This window comes from Globicephala melas, chromosome X (assembly GCF_963455315.2).
Source record: "Globicephala melas chromosome X, mGloMel1.2, whole genome shotgun sequence".
NCBI lineage: Eukaryota > Metazoa > Chordata > Mammalia > Artiodactyla > Delphinidae > Globicephala > Globicephala melas.
The window spans coordinates 31,495,328-31,517,425 of record NC_083335.1 but is presented as its reverse complement, the minus strand read 5'-3'; the positions used below and the strand labels follow the sequence as shown (position 1 = coordinate 31,517,425).

At 36.4% G+C, this 22,098-nt stretch overlaps 1 pseudogene; it reads left to right on the top strand.

Moving 5' to 3' along the window:
• Nucleotides 1-4,509: 4,509 nt before the first annotated feature.
• LOC115841669 (14-3-3 protein epsilon-like) lies at nucleotides 4,510-5,459 on the top strand (annotated as a pseudogene).
• Nucleotides 5,460-22,098: the final 16,639 nt, after the last annotated feature.

Below are 22,098 nucleotides of genomic sequence, written 5' to 3'. Positions count from 1 at the left end.
TCCTGGAGAATGTTCCATGAGCACTTGAGAAAAATGTGCATTCTGTTGGTTTTGGATGGAATGTCCTATAAATATCAATTAAGTCCATCTTGTTTAATGTATCATTTAAAGCTTGTGTTTCCTTATTGATTTTCATTTTGGATGATCTGTCCATTGGTGAAAGTGGGGTGTTAAAGTCCCCTACTATGAATGTGTTACTGTTGATTTCCCCTTTTATGGTTGTTAGCATTTGCCTTATGTATTGAGGTGCTCCTATGTTGGGTGCATAAATATTTACAATTGTTATATCTTCTTGGATCAGTCCCTTGATCATTATGTAGTGTCCTTCTTTGTCTCTTCTAATAGTCTTTATTTTGAAGTCTATTTTGTCTGATATGAGAATTGCTACTCCACCTTTCTTTTGGTTTCCATTTGCATGAAATATCTTTTTCCATCCCCTTACTTTCAGTCTGTATGTGTCTCTAGTTCTGAAGTGGGTCTCGTGTAGCCAGAAAATATATGGGTCTTGTTTTTGTATCCATTCAGCCAATCTGTGTCTTTTGGTGGGAGCATTTAGTCCATTTACATTTAAGGTAATTATCGATATGTATGTTCCTATTCCCATTTTCTTAATTGTTTTGGGTTCGTTATTGTAGGTCTTTTCCTTCTCTTGTGTTTCTTGCCTAGAGAAGTTCCTTTAGCATTTGTTGTAAAGCTGGTTTGGTGATGCTGAACTCTCTCAGCTTTTGCTTGTCTGTAAAGGTTTTAATTTCTCCATCGAATCTGAATGAGATCCTTGCTGGGTAGAATAATTTGGGTTGCAGGTTTTTCTCCTTCATCACTTTAAATATGTCCTGCCAGTCACCTCTGGCTTACAGAGTTTCTGCTGAAAGATCATCTGTTAACCTTATGGGGATTCCCTTGTGTGTTATTTGTTGTTTTTCCCTTGCTGCTTTTAATATGTTTTCTTTGTATTTAATGTTTGACAGTTTGATTAATATGTGTCTTGGTGTATTTCTCCTTGGATTCATCCTGTATGGGACTTTCTGTGCTTCCTGGACTTAACTATTTCCTTTCCCTTATTAGTGAAGTTTTCAACTATAATCTCTTCAAATATTTTCTCAGTTCCTTTCTTTTTCTCTTCTTCTTCTGGGACCCCTATAATTCGAATGTTGGTGCGTTTAATGTTGTCCCAGAGGTCTCTGAGACTGTCCTCAGTTCTTTTAATTCTTTTTTCTTTATTCTGCTCTGCAGAAGTTATTTGCATTATTTTATCTTCCAGGTCACTTATCCATTCTTCTGCCTCAGTTATTCTGCTATTGATCCCATCTAGAGTAGTTTTAATTTCATTTATTGTGTTGTTCATCATTGTTTGTTTCATCTTTAGTTCTTCTAGGTCCTTGTTAAATGTTTCTTGCATTTTGTCTATTCTATTTCCAAGATTTTGGATCATCTTTACTATCATTATTCTGAATTCTTTTTCAGGTAGACTGCCTATTTCCTCTTCATTTGTTACATCTGGTGGGTTTTTATCTTGCTCCTTCATCTGCTGTGTGGTTTTCTGTCTTTTCATTTTGCTTATCTTACTGTGTTTGGGGTCTCCTTTTTGCAGGCAGCAGGTTTGTAGTTCCCATTGTTTTTGGTGTCTGTACCCAGTGGTTAACGATGGTTCAGTGGGTTGTGTAGGCTTCCTGGTGGAGGGGACTAGTGTCTGTGTTCTGGTGGATGAGGCTGGATCTTGTCTTTTTGGTGGGCAGGTCCACGTCTGGAGGTGTGTTTTGGGGTGTCTGTGGACTTATTATGGTTTTAGGCAGCCTCTCTGCTAATGGGTGGGGTTGTGTTCCTGTCTTGCTAGTTGTTTGGCATAGGATGTCCAGCACTGTAGCTTGCTGGTTGTTGAGTGAAGCTGGGTGCTGGTGTTAAGATGGAGATCTCTGGGAGATTTTCACCGTTTGATATTATGTGGAGCTGGGAGGTCTCTTGTGGACCACTGTCCTGAAGTTGGCTCTCCCACCTCAGAGGCACAGCACTGACTCCTGGCTGCAACACCAAGAACCTTTCATCCACACGGCTCAGAATAAAAGGGAGAAAAAGTAGAAAGAAAGAATTAGTAGAAGTAGAAAGAAAGAAAGAAAAAAAAAGAAAGGTGAAGGGAGGGAGGGAGGGAGGGAGGAAGGAGGGAAGGAAGGAAAAAAGAAAGAAAGAAGATAAGGTAAAATAAAATAAAGTACGATAAAATATAATAAAGTTATTAAAATAAAAAGTAATTATTAAGAGAAAAAAAGAAAAAAAATTTAAAAAAAAAACAGATGGATAGAACCCTAGGACAAATGGTGGAAGAAAAGCTATACAGACAAAATCTCACACAGAAGCATACACATACACACTCACAAAAATAGGATAAGGGGAAAAAATCATAAATCTTGCTCTCAAAGTCCACCTCCTCAATTTGGGATGATTCATTGTGTAAAGGAGGGAAGGAAGGAAAGAAAGAAAGAAAGAAGATAAAGTAAAAGAAAATAAAGTTATTAAAATAAAGAATAATTATTAAGAAAAAAATTAAACAACAGAAAAACACCGGACGGATCGAACCCTAGGACAAATGGTGGAAGCAAAGCTATACAGCCAAAATCTCACACAGAAGCATACACATACACACTCACAAAAAGAGGAAAAGGGGAAAAAATCGTAAGTCTTGCTCTCAAAGTCCACCTTCTTAATTTGGGATGATTCATTGTCTATTCATGTATTACACAGATGCAGGGTACATCAAGTTGATTGTGGCTTTAATCCGCTGCTTCTGAGGCTGCTGGGAGAGATTTCCCTTTCTCTTCTTTGTTCTCACAGCTCCCAGGGGCTCAGCTTTGGACTTGGCCCCGCCTCTGTGTGTAGGTCGCCGGAGGGCGTCTGTTCTTCGCTCAGACAGGACGGGGTTAAAGGAGCCGCTCATTCGGAGGCTCTGGCTCACTCAGGACGTGGGTAGGGAGGGGCACGGAGTGCGGGGCAAGCCTGCAGTGGCAGAGGCTGGCGTGACGTTGCACCAGCCTGAGGTGTGCCGTGCGTTCTCCCGGGGGAGTTGTCCCTGCATCCCGGGACCCTGGCAGTGGCGGGCTGCACAGGCTCCCCGGAAGGGGGGTGTGGATAGTGACCTGTGCTCGCACACAGGCTTCTTGATGGCGGCAACAGCAGCCTTAGCGTCTCATGCCCATCTCTGGGGTCGGCGCTTTTAGCCGCGGCTTGCGCCCGTCTCTGGAGCTCCTTTAAGCAGCGCTCTTAATCCCCTTTCCTCGCGCCCCAGGAATCAAAGAGGGAAGAAAAAGTCTCTTGCCTCTTCAGCAGCTCCAGATGTTTTCCCGGACTCCCTCCCAGCTAGCCGTGAACACTAACCCCCTGCAGGCTGTGTTCATGCCGCCAACACCAATCCTCTCCCTGCGCTCCGACTGAAGCCCGAGCCTCAACTCCCAGCTGTGCCCGCCCCGGCGGGTGAGCAGACAAGCCTCTTGGGCTGATGAGTGCCAGTCGGCCCTGATCCTCTGTGTGGGAATCTCTCCACTTTGCCCTCCTCACTCCTGTTGCTGTGCTCTCCTCCGCGGCTCTGAAGCTTCCCCCTCCGCCACCCGCAGTCTCCGCCCGCGAAGGGGCTTCCTAGTGTGTGGAAACCTTTCCTCCTTCACAGCTCCCTCCCACTGGTGCAGGTGCCGTCCCTATCCTTTTGTCTCTGTTTATTCTTTTTTCTTTTGCCCTACCCAGGTACGTGGGGAGTTTCTTGCCTTTTGGGAGGTCTGAGGTCTTCTGCCAGCGTTCAGTAGGTGTTCTGTAGGAGTTGTTCCACGTGTAGATGTATTTCTGGTGTATCTGTGGGGAGGAAGGTGATCTCCGTGTCTTACTCTTCCGCCATCTTCCCGGAAGCCCCCCTTCAAGAGGCTTTTCAGTAGATTGGTCACAACTAAGATCTGGATGCAGATTTCATTAAGTATATTCATTGTGTGAAAATTCATTAAATTACATACATTTATGATTTGTGTAGTTTTATGTACATATATGTATATTGTGTATGTATATGTATATTTTACATGTATATGTATATATATGTATACATATGTATATATATCATTTATAAAAATTTATCTGACATTGTTTCTATATTTGGCATCTGGTGATGTTGAAAATCTAAGAATAGCTCAATCACTTTTTTCCCTTGGTAAATGACTATAGTAGACACTTTGAGTCACCTACCCATTAGCCAATCCCCTTTTACTGCTTACTTGTTGTCAGAGTCCCATCTTTGATTATAGAGCATGGAAATGTAGAAAATCACTTCCCCAGTCTCCCTTATAGCTAGAGTGTAGTAATATGGCCTTGTTGAAGTGAAGAGATGTAAGGAGAATTTTGCTGGAGTGTTCTAAGAAAGAGTTTCCTCACTAATAAAAGAGATAATTGGGCTGCCTGGATGCAGAGCAGGAGGCTGAGAGAGAGATCCTATCCACTTCCATCTGTTGCACAGGCCCCACTGTAGCTAGCTGTTGCACTATGCATGATCAGGAGAATCTGGTATACACCAGGAATCTGGCCAAGGAGGCTGAATGATAGGATGGAATTAATGAAGAAAGTAGCAGGGATAGATGTGGAGCTGACAGTTGAAGAAATAAATTTTCTATCTGTTGTATATAAAATTGTGATTGAAGCTTGAAGAGCCTCCTGGAGAATAATCAGCAGCATTAAACAGAAAGAAGAAACTAAGAAGGAGTAAACAAACTAAAAATCATCTAGGAATATTGGCAAATGGTCTAGATTGAGCTAAGGTTAATCTGTTGTTACAGTTTGGATATACCAGACAAACACCTCATTCTAGCAGCTAACACTGGCGAGTCCAAGGTTTTCTATTATAAAATGAAAAGGAACTATCACAGGTATCTGGCTGAATTTGCCACAGGAAGGAGGCTGCAAAGAACAGCCTAGTAGCTTTAAAGCTGCTAATGATATTGCAATGACAGAACTTCCACCAACGCATCCCATTTACTTAGGGCTTGCTCTCAATTTTACTGTATTTTACTATGAAATTATTTTATTTTTATACAAATTTTAAAGATTACTTTCCATTTACAGTCATTACAAAATGCTGGCTCTATTCACCGTGTTGTATAATACATCCTTTGCCTATATTACACTCAATAGTTTGTATCTCCCACTCCCCCAACCCCCTCCACTGGTAACCACTGGTTTGTTCTCTATATCTGTGAATATGCTTCTTTTTTCCTACTATGAAATTCTTAATTTCCCTGAGCATGCCTGCAGGTTGGCAAAATCAACTCTCGATGCAACTGCAGAGCTGGATATGCTGAGCGAAGAGAGCTATAAGGACTCTACACATCATGCAGTTGTTATGTGATAATCTGACACTATTGAATTCAGACATGCAGGGTGAGGGTGAAGAGAAGAATAAAGAATTTTTGCAGGATGTGGAAGATGAAAATCAGTGAGACCTAAAAGCCAACAAGAAAAACCATCCCTAGCCACCCTATTCTTTCCCATCCCACCACGTAGGAAATTCCTCATGGTCAGTGAGAACCACCAAATCTGACTTCTACATTTGGTTTCAGAATTTAGGTTCTGCCCTGTTTTTTTTTTTTTTTAAAAAAAACAGTTTTCAAATGTTCTTAAAGGCAAGAATGAATTTCTGTGCATTTTACTGGTTCCAGTTTTTCGGTTCTTTAAGACACTAATAGGACTACATACAGGCTTTTTCAGCACTACTGTATCATCTCCTGCCAGATGTGGCAGGATCACCATTAGAAATGGAAATTACATTCAAAAGCAATTAGACTTCTAGGTGATGCAAACATCTAAGAGAGAGGTTAATCACACTCTAGAGGCATAAGTGGTATCATTTTTCCTTTTTCTGGTTGTTTAAATTGAATTTTATACTGATGTTTAAAACTAATTGGGTGTTAGCTTGAGGTGGTTAAAGGTCTTTGGAGAGTTTGTTGTAATGGTCTTACTGTAAAAAAGTGCTTCAAACTCTGCTGAAATGTTGCTGAAAAGCATGATGCTGGTGACAGTCCAACGATCTGTGGCTGCTCATTGCCTGCTTTTACTCTCCCTCTGAAGCAGGTTAGCATCGAAGGTGGTATGGAAAAGGCTGCATGCCTGTTATATTCTTTGTTTCTTCTTCTTCCCTCTTCCCCTGGGGAAATAAGTTCCTCAGCCATTCAATCGCTTAACTTCTTTTGTTCAGTTTGTATGCCTTGAAGTTAATTTATACTACTGGATGTCTGACTGGATCCACAGATACAAAAAATCTGTATTGTTCTTACTGAAACATAGCATGGAATTAATATTAAACTTAAATGAAGCAAACCTTAATTTAAAATGTCAAATATTATTGCACCACTATCCTCTGTATTTCTAAAATAAAATCTCTAGTCAAATAAATAAGACAAATGAGGAGACAGTATCTACTCTCTATTCCTGCTTTTGGGTGTGGTTGTATGAGGACACGATGAGGGATGATGCAATAGCTAAGTGACCATGAGAGAACAAAACTGAAGACAAAAGTCTTACTGCTGCGGATGGTCATGTGAAAGGATACAAAGGGCCCATATCCTTGTGGATATCATTAAGCCACTGTACCAACTGGGAAACAGCCTCTTTCAGATTTCTTGTAATGTAAGTAAAATAAAAACAAAAACAAATGAAAAACCAACAAGAATTGAAACACCTATTTTTAAACCACTTTAAACTATATATTCCTTTACTTGTAGCCAAAAATATCTTAATGCTACAGCAAGTAACCTTATATCTGGGTAGGTATAATATTCCTTCTCCATCTCAAAAGTTATATAATGAGGAATATCTGGATTTTTTTGCCATTATAAATTTTTTTTGACAGTGAAGCCTTTTGCTTTGCAGACTCAGGACTTCTGTCATTTTTGGAAGATTTTCTTCTTTTAGACTTGTGAATATTTTTGTTGTTATTGCTATATATGTTTTCTTTCATCAGTCATATCAATTATCTAGAGTCTTGAATCCCCATTTTATGAATATCCTTTTTTTTCTTAATGGGTTTTCTTCTTTGTCCCATAATGCATTATCTGTTATGTATTTGCTCCTGTCTTCCATTCTAGTAGCTTAGTTTTTACTAGTAAAAAAAAATAGGCAATTTTCTACTTTACTTGCATTTTAACATTACTATTATATTTCCTCAATTTGTTTCCCTGGCCAACATAATACTCTCAGTTGTCCATTCAGTTTGAAAAATGGAGTTTTTTTCATACTTTCTTCTGCTTATATCCTAACAAATTATATTGGCCTCTCTGTAGTTGATTCTTAGTATATTCTTTTAATTTCATTCAAAATGTTTTATATCTGGATGATATTCCTCAGAGTTGTGTTATGCGATTGAGATATTGTCTTAATTTCAATGATACTTTAATCTTTCTTACCCTTTTTAAGCTCCCTTTGGGAAGGAGAGAGATTATGAACCTGAACTTAAAATCAATTTCTTCCTTGCAATGTACCCTACTCTCTACTTTGGTTATTTTACAGTCATAATTAGTCTTTTGTCCATAAACAAAGTGAAGTTTTCTTGGCTACCACCTTAGAATCTTTGAATCTTACTTTTATAAACCATCTTTACTTTAGTTTACACTAAGTAGTTCTAAGAAGGAGAACTAAAGGTGTAAAATATAACAGAATATGAATTATTTAGTCTCAATATATTTTTCTTGTGAAACTTTCCTAATTTTTACATGATTTTGAAATTGATATTTTTACAATTTCACATGAGAGTAGGAGCTTATATTCTTGTCCATGTATACATTGTGTCTTTGTTTACACCATTTAATGGTTTATGGGGTGATGTTTAGTAAACCAATATAATTGAAACATAACTAAAAAATATGTTTCCACACAGTTACCTTGTAAGACCATACACATACTCTAGCATTATTGACATTGCTGCAAATCTGGGTGGATTTTAATTTTGGGAGCTGCTGTCAGAGCCAGTTGATGTATCACACAAGAAAATAACTTTCATTATCTTATAATTACACTTCAATTCAGATCTTAAAGAGTAATATGAGATTTGTTTTCTAACCTCTTTTTCTAGACTTGATTTTTGAATGCAATTTACACCTTTATGTTTTGTGTTCCTACTTGTGCTAGCATTTTCTCCTGTGCCATCTAGGGCAGTGTTTTTAAGATAAGTTCTTTAATCATGAGAACAAACAATGCCATGTACTATGCTATGGATATTAATGTAAATCACAAATATAAATTTTTAACATTAAAAATTTTTATTTCTGCATTAATGGTGTCTTACATAGCATCATAAGTATGTTCCTTACATAGTTAGAGAGTAGTGAGTGTGCTTTTTATTTCCAGCTGAAAAATACCAAAGAGCGTTTGCATCAAGGGAGAAATTTTCACGTTAGTGTCACATATTGTAGGATTTTATGTTTTGTTTGAATTATACTTGGAGGGCCAAGCCAACAAGCCAAAATACTGAGTTTCTCACTGTGGTTACTTTCAACTTTTCTTCCTTTCTTTCTTCCTCCTTTCCTCCCTCCTTCTCTATCTCTCCCTCCCTCCCTCCCTTCCTATTTCCTTTCCTTCCTTTCTTGTTACTTTCTTTAAGATATCAGTACATTCATTGTAGATATTTCTTAAAAATATCAGGTGGTTTATAAATTAATCTTCTGTTTAGAAGATGTGAAGAAAAAAAACTTATGTACACTTTTGGATTGCAAGAGTGATAGGGCATAGTAGAAAATTTGTGTACATATTGTGATTAAGAATAGGAAGATAGCGCTTCCCTGGTGGTGCAGTGGTTGAGAGTCTGCCTGCCGATGCAGGGGACATGGGTTCGTGCCCCGGTCCGGGAAGATCCCACATGCCGTGGAGTGGCTGGGCCCGTGAGCCATGGCCACTGAGCCTGCGTGTCCGGAGCCTGTGCTCCGCAACGGGAGAGGCCACAACAGTGAAAGGCCCGCGTACCGAAAAAAAAAAAAAAAAAAAAAAGAATAGGAAGATAACTATTAAGGTAACTGTGATAACCCAGTTAGGTTCGACTTCAAAGCTAATGGTGGAAGCATAGGTAATCAAGTAAAATGGGGATGATTTGCTGACAAAACCATAAGACTAATTCCTGAGAGGGACAATCAATAGTTTAAATTAGAACATTCAATCAAATGTGGTTAAGCTGTTCTTGAACTTGGCTGTCAGTGGAGTCCTAGGGAATCAGATCTGGTGTGTAAGGTTATAGAAACAAGAGGCTTCAGAAAGTGGTGATTGACAATTTCAGATTTATTGTAGTAAGATATGTCTGTAGGTGGTATATTCAATTTTGAGTAAGAACCTTGAAGATGGAGGAAATATAGAGAAAGGTAATTAGCAACATGTAGAAAGTTTTTCAAGGCCCCAAACATGCTCTAGTATCTAGTATTTAGGGTCCAAACAAGGCTTCGCTTCCAATGAACAAATGAATAATCAGAAACCAAGACTTGTTCAGTAGCACAAATTGGACACATATGGTTTAAAAGGAAAGTTTAGGGATATTAGATATTTGACTTAAAGCAGCAGGACTAATTCAAAATCTCACTCAGTGATAGAGATATTTCTCCTTATGTACAGTTTGCCTTGGTCAGGGTTGATTCCAGATCCTGCAGGATGAAGATATAAGTGCCTATAAATGAGCAATACTAAGAGAGGATTATAAGATATGTGAGTTCCTGGAGATTAAGAACCCTATGGTTTTTTACCCTGTATATCTTACAATTTTATCACAGCCATTAGTAGGTGGCTATTGAATTGAAAACTATCTGGCTTCACACAGAGCATTACTTGATGAGTTTTAATTAAATAATATTTTCTACATAATACATTTTTACAAGGTTGACTAGAGGCCAAATTGTAGAGGAAGTAAAGTTCTTATTGAAAGCATTTTCATACTGAGATAGCCTACCTATCTCTGGATGCCTGGGGACTCTCAAGGCAGATCCCCTCTTTGAAACGGAGGCAAATTGAGTTTTTTCTTTTCTTTTTTAACATCTTTATTGGAGTATAATTGCTTTACAATGGTGTGTTAGTTTCTGCTTCATAACAAAGTGAATCAATTATACATATACATATGTTCCCATATCTCTTCCCTCTTGCATCTCCCTCCCTCCTACCGTCCCTATTCCACCCCTCTAGGTGGTCACAAAGCACCGAGCTGATCTCCCTGTGCTATGCGGCTGCTTCCCACTAGCAATCTATTTTACATTTGGTAGTGTATATACGTCCATGCCATTCTCTCACTTTGTCACAGCTTACCCTTCCCCCTCCCCATTTCCTCAAGTCCATTCTCTAGTAGGTCTGCATCTTTATTTCCATCTTACCCCTAGGTTCTTCATGACATTTTTTTTCTTAGGTTCCATATATATGTGTTAGCATATGGTATTTGTTTTTCTCTTTCTGACTTACTTCACTCTGTATGACAGACTCTAGGTCCATCCACCTCACTACAAATATCTCAATTTCATTTCTTTTTATGTCTGAGTAATATTCTATTGTATATATGTGCCATATCTTCTTTATCCATTCATCTGTTGATGGACACTTAGGTTGCTTCCATGTCCTGGCTATGGTAAATAGAGCTGCAGTGAACATTTAGGTACATGACTCTTTTTGAATTATGGTTTTCTCAGGGTGTATGCCCAGTAGTGGGATTTCTGGGTCATATGGTAGTTCTATTTGTAGTCTTTTAAGGAACCTCCACACTGTTCTCCATAGTGGCTGTACCAATTCACATTCCCACCAGCAGTGCAAGAGTGTTCCCTTTTTTCCACACCCTCTCCAGCATTTATTGTTTCTAGATTTTTTGATGATGGCCATTCTGACTGGTGTGAGATGATATCTTATTGTAGTTTTGATTTGCATTTCTCTAATGATTAATGATGTTGAGCATTCTTTCATGTGTTTGTTGGCAGTCTGTATATCTTCTTTGAAGAAATGTCTATTTAGGTCTTCTGCCCATTTTTGGATTGGGTTGTTTGTTTTTTTTGTTATTGAGCTGCTTATAAATTTTGGAGATTAATCCTTTGTCAGTTGCCTCATTTGCAAATATTTTCTCCCATTCTGAGGGTTGTCTTTTGGTTTTGTTTATGGTTACCTTTGCTGTGCAAAAGCTTTGAAGTTTCATTAGGTCCCATTTTTTTTTTGTTTTTATTTCCATTTCTCTAGGAGGTGGGTCAAAAAGGATCTTGCTGTGATTTATGTCAAGGAGTGTTCTGCCTATGTTTTCCTCTAAGAGTTTGATAGTTTCTGGCCTTACATTTAGGTCTTTAATCCATTTTGAGCTTACTTTTTGTACGGTATTAGGGAGTGATCTAATCTCAAACTTTTACATGTACCTGTCCAGTTTTCCCAGCACCATTTATTGAAAAGGAAATCAAAAAATACCTAGAAACAAATGACAATGGAGACACGACAAACCAAAACCTATGGGATGCAGCAAAAGCAGGTCTAAGAGGGATGTTTATAGCAATACAATCCTACCTTAAGAAATAGGAAACATCTCGAATAAACAACCTAACCTTGCACCTAAAGCAATTAGAGAAAGAAGAACAAAAAAACCCCAAAGGTAGCAGAAGGAAAGAAATCATAAAAATCAGATCAGAAATAAATGAAAAAGAAATGAAGGAAAAGTATCTCATATACATTTATTTGACAGCATGAGGATAGTGAAAAATGGTAATGGAAAAGAGTAACAAAAGGCACCACCTCTAGTCTCACTCCAAGAAAACTTTATTTCACAGTCGTAAGGAGTGGTAAAGGGATGTGTTTCTTCTTTCTTATGCAGGGGATGTATTTTTTTCCCCTAAAAATGATACTTTCTTGCAGCCAGGAAACCTTCAGGGGTTCTTTGAAAAGGAGTATAAAGGGCAATTCTGAGAGCATCTGATGTTATCTTTTTTGCTAATGTAAAGGAGAAATTCAACCTCACTGCTATTGCTAATATCATAGGTATACAGAAAACTTCCATTATAAAGAACCCAGTATTCCATGCATCATTACCCTGTAGATCAAATGCAGTCCACAACTGCACATCTAGTTATCTAGTTGTGTTCTCTCCCTCCCTCCCTCTTTCTCTCTCTCCCCCACCCCCATCTCTCTCCACCATATGGAATATCTTTAGTGTAACTGCAATCCTTTTCTGCAGATGCAGGCATTTTAACAGGCTTGACTTCATATTTCATTTATTTAGCTGAGAAGTATTCTATCAGTTCATTTTGTATTCTTATCATATGTTTGTAACATAACTAAGCTTCATTAAAACAATTCACTTAGAACAGACTATTTTTTTCTAATTTTTTGGAATGGATTTTAAACTCTATGGCCCCTCATCTGAAGTTAATGGGTACTACTGTGGTAGTTCAGTGTTAGTTAGGCATATCACCTTGAAAATTATTTCTTTTTTTCATCTCTAAAACAATGGCAGCAAGTCTAATGAAGCTTTCTGCTTGATAACTTCATCCTGCAAAAATGAAAATTATTCATCGAGGGGCCATTTATTCCCTTGTTATATGTACAAAACAAAATTCTGGCTCTCTTAAAACATGGGAGCTGTCATAGACTTAGGGTAAATTTATGAGAGTGTTCTGGTTAAAAAGTGACACTTGGAAGGCAAATACAACATTTTAATAAGCTTAGGAAAGATGCCAGGGATTTAGTCTGTTTTGAAAAACATTGCATATGCCAATTCCAAAGGATGCCAGGCATATTTTCTCTTCAACAACCCTGGAACCGCAATATAAGTACAGTACTTTGAAATGTGTTTGCAGGATTATGGAAAGCACAGATAGAATTCAATTGCTAAAACCTGTTTTTGTCCAGATTAATGAGTGGAGACAAACATCTGCCAGTAACCTCTGTTGGGCTATATTCCTTTAGACTGCCTGAAAAAGATATAGATGCTTTTCTTTTTATTTCACTACACATTCATAAGCTTTCTGATAAAAAAGACTTTTAAATTATTTCTAATTTTCTTCACGGTTATCTGTTTGGTTCTTTTAATCTAGCATATTCTTTTAGCCTAATATATTGCTTTGAAACAGTCTTAACTCTCTTTATAGCATTGCTGCCATGGAAATTAGCCTGGCTCTAGGATTGGAACAACATTTTAACAAAAATCAGCCTCCTGACTACCATCCTTAAAACTTATTATATGGCAAATATTTTGTTCATTATAATATTTCATGGAAGGAAAATATAGATCATTTTATATCTTAAGCTTTCCCAACTATAGAAATATAGACTACCCTACTTATACCTACAGGCTAGGATATATGTTTCTCCAATAGATATATAGTTTCTTACCATTCTCCTTGTTTTTACTAAAGCTCTCTCCTTTTTCATGTCTTTTGATTTTTCAATTTTTCAAATGTTACAAGTCTGAAAGCCTGTATTGACATTAACTAATACACTTTTTATTAAGGAGGGTCTTCCCAGCCTACTGCAGAAGCAAGGCAAAGAAATAGAAGGCATAATTATCTATTGGGGGCAGGAAGGGAATATCAGAACTGAGACATCAAAACTCACTCCTAAATTTGGAAAACAGGAGAGTTTTCTGTACCTACTGATAAGGTAGCCCAAAATACTCAGAATACTTTTTCTTTACTGGCAGAGAAACATAAACACATGAAAAAGTATTTTAGAAACTGTTCCTCATATGAGTGTCGGATGAATGAAACTCACTCAATATCCAAGTGTTGATGAGTCTCTATTACTGTCAGCCAAATGTATTTATCACTGCCAAATGATATACAGCTTCATGAGCATTCAATAGCATTCTCTCTCAGCCTCAGTTGATGTAGGGCTCATACCTAAAGTACAGAGGGCTGGTAATCTATCATTTTGACTTGAAATACATAGAAAAAAGAAAAGCCATATTTAACTGATGCATACTTGGGGTTGTTGGATTCTAGTTATTTGAATTTCAGGGTAGCTGAAGATTAGCAGAGGGTGACATTTATTTATTTATTAAATAGACGATTTTTTTAGAGGAGTTTTAGGTGCATAGCAAAATTAAGCAAAAGATATAGAGATTTCTCATGTAGAGACTGCTCCCCCACCCATTTTATTTTAATATTTGAGTAGCACAGTCTTGCCCTCTTCCCCATGACCCAAGGACTGTGCCAAATTACCTGATTTTACAATTTAGGAAGGTATAAAGGCTATCATCTTGATTGAAGATCCATTCTCATTATTCAGAATATTATATGTAGAGGCAGTAGATTTATGAAATTGGGGTGAATGTATGCTGACCCTAGGTTGACTACCCTGGATTAATTTTCTTTTTTTCCATTTTAAAAATTAAAACTCTGATCTGTTCTTTTCTGGTGAAGTGCAGATAAGACATTTGGTAACTTGAGGATATTGGTTAGTTGAGTTTTATTTAACATATGTATATTATGATTTGTAAGTAAAGCTGGAACTTGGTCAGGGAACTTAGGACTTTGTCCCAGGTCATCAAGATTGAAGGGAGGCAAATAACAATAATAATGCTCATTTTAAAAGTGTAGCACCCAGTGTAAATAGGAATCAGCCAGAAATTAGGCTGTTACTTCTGTGAGCTATATCATGAATTTTTAAAAATTCAATTAACTCAGTTTTATTGCATTGTCTTTAGTAAGGTTTAACTTCTGAACAAAATATCTGTCTCCCCAAAAAAAGTCCTATTTTGACATCAAACATATATCAACTTTACTTGTCTAAAGACCAGTTTTTATTTCAAAATCGTCTTATTTAATATCAGTTCTATCTACTTGAGTTTGTTGTTGACATTGACTTTATCTCAGAGTCACCTGAGTTAATGGAGCTAATTGAATTGAGACAATAAGATTTTTGTCAGCGAAAGTTTCTTAAAATTAGCACTGCATAGAATTTAGTTATTTTTAAAATAATAAACATAGTTTTTCAGTACTTTTTCAGTTCGTTTGACTTAGGTACACATCATAGATTGAGAAAGAGTGCTTACTTGCTCTTCTGTACAGGGATTTTCAAGACTAATGCTTATCACATCTTGGCATCAGGAAGTTCATAAGAGTAGCTCAGCAAAGACACAGAAGAGACAACTAATAGTAGATCTCCCTGTGGGATTTTTAAATATGGCACTAATCCAGTTGGGAAAGAAAGGCCTTCAACAACCATACTCATTAGGTTAAAATACTCTTGCTAACAAACATAGAAAATGTTATCTAGTAATTCTCAGCTAAGGAATGGTGGTTATCAATGGGCAGTTTTTTGGGCCAGTATACCCAAATTCACCTTCTAGAATTCTGATGCCCTCCAAGGGGATAATGCCTCCCAACAAAGAAATCAAATGTAAACAAATGCAATAAATTTGAATGCAACTCCCCATGTACAATACTTAATTGTCTAGCAAGTACAGCTGACTTATGATAAGGAAGTTTGGGTGGGTAAATGGTGGCAGTTTTAGATGTACGGAAGAGACAACTATTTGCATGAATTTCCTCTTCAAAGAAGACATCTAATGAGAATGTCTGAGAATAAATATGATTTCTGCTGTTGGATGTAGAACATTTTGGAGAAGTGTGAACCTGAAGAAAGTCTTCTATATTCATGGATATAATAAAATCTAATGGTTAAATTAAAAAGCACATTTTTATATTTGGAAAGAAACTTGTAGTTATTTGTTATATTTTTCACGAGAGAGAAAGATTTGCTTCTGTGGCTATTTTTATTATGAGGTTCTTATCTCCAAACTTTAATGCTTCAAAAATCCTTTTCTGCAGAGATGTGCAGATGGCATCAGTATAACCTTTGATGTTACAATCAGCAGAATGAAGGAGGAAAAAGAGATAGAATTTCCAATTTAGGAATAGAGTGTTAGAGATGCAAAGCCTTATCTGATGTTATTACTTGATTTGGGGCCATAGAATTAAAGAAGAAAGAAACATTTAAAAAGCTTTGAACAGCCTGTAAAAAAGAGAAAAACATTATGGTGGGACCCTTATTCACAAAGTTATAGTGCAAAACTAGTACCAGAAATAGAGTCATGTTGCATGATTATCTACGTAGAAAACCCCAAAGAATCAATATATTTTTTAAACCTTCTAGAATTAACAAAGGAATTTAACGTTATCACAGATACATGATCATCAAATAAAAATAAATCATGATTTTAAATATTAGCAATGAACAAATCAAAATTTAGCAATGGAAATCAAAACTTAAAATAAAACGCCATTTACAGTATCACCAAACTGAAATATTTAGGCATATGTTTAACAAATCATGTACATGATCTATATGCTGAAAACTACAAAATGAAGAAAGTAATAAAAGACTGAAATAAATGGAGAGGCATAATGTGTTCATGGATTAGAAAACTCAAAGTAGCAAAAATGTCACTTCTTCCCCAATTGATCTACAGGTTTAATGCAATCCTCATGTAAATATCAACATGAGTGTTTCTAGATATAAACAAGCTTGTTTTAAATTTTATATGGAAAAACAGAGGACGTAGAATACATAAAACAATTTTGAAAAAGAAGAATAAGGTTGGAGGAATCACACTACCTGATTTTAAGACACCATATAGCCACAGTAATCAAGATAGTATGGTATTAGCAGACAGACACATAGACCAATGGAACATAATAGACTCCAGAATAGACCCACACTAATATGGCTGAGTTTTGATAAAGGTGAAAAAAACAATTCAAAGAAGGAAGGATAGACAGTCATTTCAACAACTGGATATTCATAAGTTAAGAAGAAAAAGAAAAACTCAACCTAAACTTCATACCTTATATAAAAATTAACTAAAGCCATCTGGTCCTGGGCTTTTGTTTGTTGGAAGATTTTTTAATCACAGTTTCAATTTCAGTGCTTGTGATTGGTCTGTTCATATTTTCTGTTTCTTCCTGATTCAGTCTTGGCAGGTTGTACATTTCTAAGAATTTGTCCATTTCTTCCCGGTTGTCCATTTTACTGGCATATAGTTGCTTATAGTAATCCCTCACGATCTTTTGTATTTCTGCAGTGTCAGTTGTTACTTCTTCATTTCTAATTCTGTTGATTTGAGTCTTCTCACTTTTTTTCTTGATCAGTTTGGCTAATGGTTTATCAATTTTCTGTATCTTCTTAAAGAACCACCTTTTAGTTTTATTTATCTTTGCTATTGTTTCCTTCATTTCTTTTTCATTTATTTCTGATACGATCTTTATGATTTCTTTCCTTCTGCTAACTTTGGGGTTATTTTGTTCTTCTTTCTCTAATTGCTTTAGGTGTAAGGTTAGGTTGTTTATTTGAGATGTTTCTTGTTTCTTGAGGTACGATTGTATTGCTATAAACTTCCCTCTTAGAACTGCTTTTGATGAATCCTATAGGTTTTGGGTCGTCGTGTTTTCATTGTCATTTGTTTCTAGGTAATTTTTTATTTCTTCTCATTTCTTCAGTGATCTCTTGGTTATTTAGTAGGGTATTGTTTAGCCTCCATGTGTTTGTATGTTTTACATTTTTTTTCCTGTAATTGATATCTAGTCTCATAGCATTGTGTTCGGAAATGATACTTAATATGATTTCAATTTTCTAAAATTTACCAGGGCTTCATTTGTGACCCAAGATATGGTCTATCTTGGAGAATGTTCCATGTGCACTTGAGAAGAAAGTGTATTCTGTTGTTTTTGGTTGGAATGTCCTATAAATATCAATTAAGTCCATCTTGTTTAATGTCTCATTTAAAGCTTGTGTTTCCTTCTTTATTTTCATTTTGGATGATCTGTCCATTGGTGAAAGTGGGGTGTTAAAGTCCCCTACTATTATTGTATTACTGTCGATTTTCCCTTTTATGGCTGTTAGCATTTGCCTTATGTATTGAGGTGCTCCTATGTTGGGTGTATAAATATTTGCAATTGTTATATCTTCTTCTTGAATTGATCCCTTGATCATTATGTAGTGTCCTTCTTTGTCTCTTGTAATAGTCTTTATTTTAAAGTCTATTTTGTCTGATATGAGAATTGCTACTCCAGCTTCCTTTTGATTTCCATTTGCGTAGAATATCTTTTTCCATCCCCTCACTTCCAGTCTGTATGTGTCCCTAAGTCTGAAGTGGGTCTCCTGTAGACAGCATAAACTCAAAATGGATTAAAGACCTAAAAGTAAGACCAGACACTATAAAACTCTTAGAGGAAAACATAGGCAGAACACTCTATGACATAAATCACAGCAAGATCCTTTTTGACCCACCTCCTAGAGAAATGGAAATAAAAACAAAAATAAAGAAATGGGACCTAATGAAACTTCAAAGCTTTTGCACAGCAAAGGAAACCATAAACAAGACCAAAAGACAACCCTCAGAATGGGAGAAAATATTTGCTAATGAAACAATGGACTATGGATTAATCTCCAAAATATACAAGCAGCTCATGCAGCTCAATAACAAAAAAACTCAATCCAAAAATGAGCAGAAGACCTAAATAGACATTTCTCCAAAAAAGATATACAGACTGCCAACAAACACATGAAAGGATGCTCAACATCAGTAATCATTAGAGAAATGCAAATCAAAACTACAATGAGGTATCACCTCACACTGGTCAGAATGGTCATCAACAAAAAATCTACAAACAGTAAATGCTGGAGAGGGTGTGGAGAAAAGGGAACCCCTTGCACTGTTGGTGGGAATGTAAATTGATGCAGCCACGATGGGGAACAGTATGGAGGTTCCTTAAAAAACTATAAATAGAACTACCATATGACCCAGCAATCCCACTACTGGGCATATACCCTGAGAAAACCATAATTCAAAAAGAGTCATGTACCACAATATTCATTGTAGCACTATTTACAATAGCCAGGACATGGAAACAATCTAAGTGTCCATCAACAGATGACTGTATAAAGAAGATGTGGTGCATATATACAATCGAATATTACTTAGCCATAAAAAGAAACGAAATTGAGTTATCTGTAGTGAGGTGGATGGACCTAGAGCCTGTCACACAGAGTGAAGTAAGTCCAAAAGAGAAAAACAAATACTTTATGCTAACACATATATATGGAAACTAAAAAAATAAAATAAAATAAAAAATTGTTCTAATGAACCAGGGGGCAGGACAGGAATAAAGATGCAGACATAGAGAATGGACTTGAGGATGCGGGAAAGGCGAAGGGAAAGGTGGGACGAAGTGAGAGAGTAGCATTGACACATATTCACCACCAAATGTAAAATAGATAGCTAGTGGGAAGCAGATGCATAGCACAGGGAGATCAGCTCAGTGCTTTATGACCACATAGAGTGGTGGGATAGGGAGGGTGGGAGGGAGATGCAAGAGGGAGGTGATATGGGGATATATGTATACATATAGCTGATTCATTTTGTTATACAGCAGAAACTAACACAATATTATAAAGCAATTATACTCTAATAAAGATGTTACAAAAAATTAACTAAAAACAGATCCTACTTCTAAACGTGAAGTGTAAAACTATAAAACTTAGAAAAAAAATAGGAGAAACCTTCATGACTTAGCATTAAGCAAAGAATCCTTAGATTCAACACCAAAGGTGTGATCTATAAAAAGAAAAATTGGAAATTAGATTTCATTAAAATTTACAACTATTGCAATGTGAAAAATCTGCTAAGGGAATGCAAAGACAAGCCACAGACTGAGAGAAAAAAATTGCAAATCACCTATCCAACAAAGGACTTATATCCTGAACTTTTAAAAACCTCTGTAAAATCAACAGTAAAAAAAGCAAGAAATCCAATTCAAAAATGGGCCAAAGACAGGAACAGACATTTCACCAAAGAGCATATACAGATGACAAATAAGCACATGAAAGAATGTTTAACTTCATTAGCCATTAAGGAAATTCAAATCAAAGCCACAGTGAGATAGTACTACACACCTAAAAGAATGGCTAAAATAGAAAATAGTAACAACAGAAAATTTGGGCAAGGATATGTAAAGAGTGGATCATTCATACACCGGTAGTGGGAATGTAAAATGACACAGTCACTCTGGAAAATATGTTGGCAGTTTTTATAAGGTTAAACATACACCTACCAGATGACCCAGCAATTAATTAAAATAAACAGGAGTCTGCAGCTGTACTGAATGGTTGATTAATGACAACATGTTAATAACAAAGAAAAAAGGAAATGAAAATTGAAAATATGTTTTATTTTATATTGTTTTCCCTCATGTAGAAGATATTATTTTATAGTCAAAGCTTGGTACCACTGGGAATCCAGAAGCATTGCAGATGTTAAATATTTTACAGATCATTTCTAGGGTTGGCACAGGAAGACCACAGATGGGCTCAAAGATGAACAAAACATACAGGACTTTGCAGGACATTCCCAGCAGCAGAATGATCTATGAGTCATTTGTTTATTTCAAGCTGAAATATCTAGAAAGCAGGAGTGGTTCCATCAGGACACGAGGAGAAAGAAAGGAGTATAGTGAAATTCTACCTGATGATTCAGTATCTGATTTTTATCTTCTGGTGCCACTTCTAACAAAGTGAATATCATACAAATAAAATTTTATTTTTTATAAGCCTTTTGTATAATGATCAAAATGGCATGTGATTAAGGAAATATTTGCTCAATGTTCAAGAATTCCTTTTAAGATAGCATACTGTATAACTGCTACAGTCAATATATCCTTCCCATTAGTGATGACACTGTTCTCTTGACCAACAGATTCATATTTGTCAGGAGGATCATTTTCTCCCAAAGTTTGTGTGAAATCAGAGAAGTGGGTACTGGCAGTAAAGACAAATGAGTGGTGGCTGCCAGGGCCATGTGAGGGATGAAGGAATTACTAGTCTGCTTCAGATGGGGACCACAGGTTACAAAGTTCATAATATAATCTAAAAATATTTGATACTATTAATGATTATTCTTTCAAAATAAAGCTTTAGTCACTGTTTTCCCTCAGAAAGTAGTATTCTCCTTTCTTTTATCAAAAGAGAGCATTGATATTTTTGATAAAAAGCAGTATTCATCAGATGTTTATTGAATGGCTACTACGTGTCAGTTACTGTGATAAGCATTGTGCACAGCCTGATAAACAAAACACACAAGATCTCTGCATTCATGAAGCTTCTAGTACATTAGGGAAAGCCAACATTTTAAAAAAACGAATATTTTTTTTAAATAAAGACTATAAAGACTATGACATTAAAAAAATGGGTGCTATGAGAGAAAGTGATGTGATATACATACTATATACAAATGGCCTCTCTGAAGAAATAACATCTAATCTAATTCCAAAATATGAGGAGCCATTACCACGTGAAGGCAGAGGAGTCATTTCAAAGAAAGGCACTAACATGTACAAAAGCTCTGAGATAGGAAAGAGCTTGGAGAATTCAAGGAAGTAAAATAAATGTGTCTGTAGGGAGTGAATGACAGAAACAGTAAATAAAGGTTGGCAATATAGACAGCAGCCAGATCAGACCTGGTCTTTTAGATCATGGAAAGGAATGTGGATTTTATTTTTAGTGTAATGGGAAACCATCAAACAGTTTTAGGCAGGGGAATGACAGGATGAATATTTTCATGTTTTAAAAAGTTTTCTCAGGCTACTGTAGGTCAAGCATGAAATCAAGAAAAACATTTAGGAAGACATTTGAGAATCTATATTTGTGTTATTTTCCCACATCTTAATGTTGTGAAAAAGCACTAGATTTATCCATGTGGGGTGGTTTCTCATGCTAACAGCATCCCTGGTGAAGTGCATAGCTGTGAACAAATAAATAAGAATACCTTGCATTTGCTTAGTGCTTATACTTTTGCAAAGTATTTTATCTGCATTTTATTTTACCTCACAACAGTCCCAGTAGGTATATAGCACAGATTTTATCATCATTTCAAAAGGGAAATAAACAGGTAAATATCTAAAAAATGTCATGCAACCAGTTAATGGCTGCTAGGGAACCAGGTCATGTGTTTTCTTTTTCCTCATTCAGTTATTTTTCCCACTCCACCATGCTGACTTTTATCTTACCCCTCTATCTCAATTTCTCTATATATCTGATAGAAATAACCATCTCTCTCGTCTAATAATCACAGGAATTTTGTGGTTCAAATGAGAAACAAAA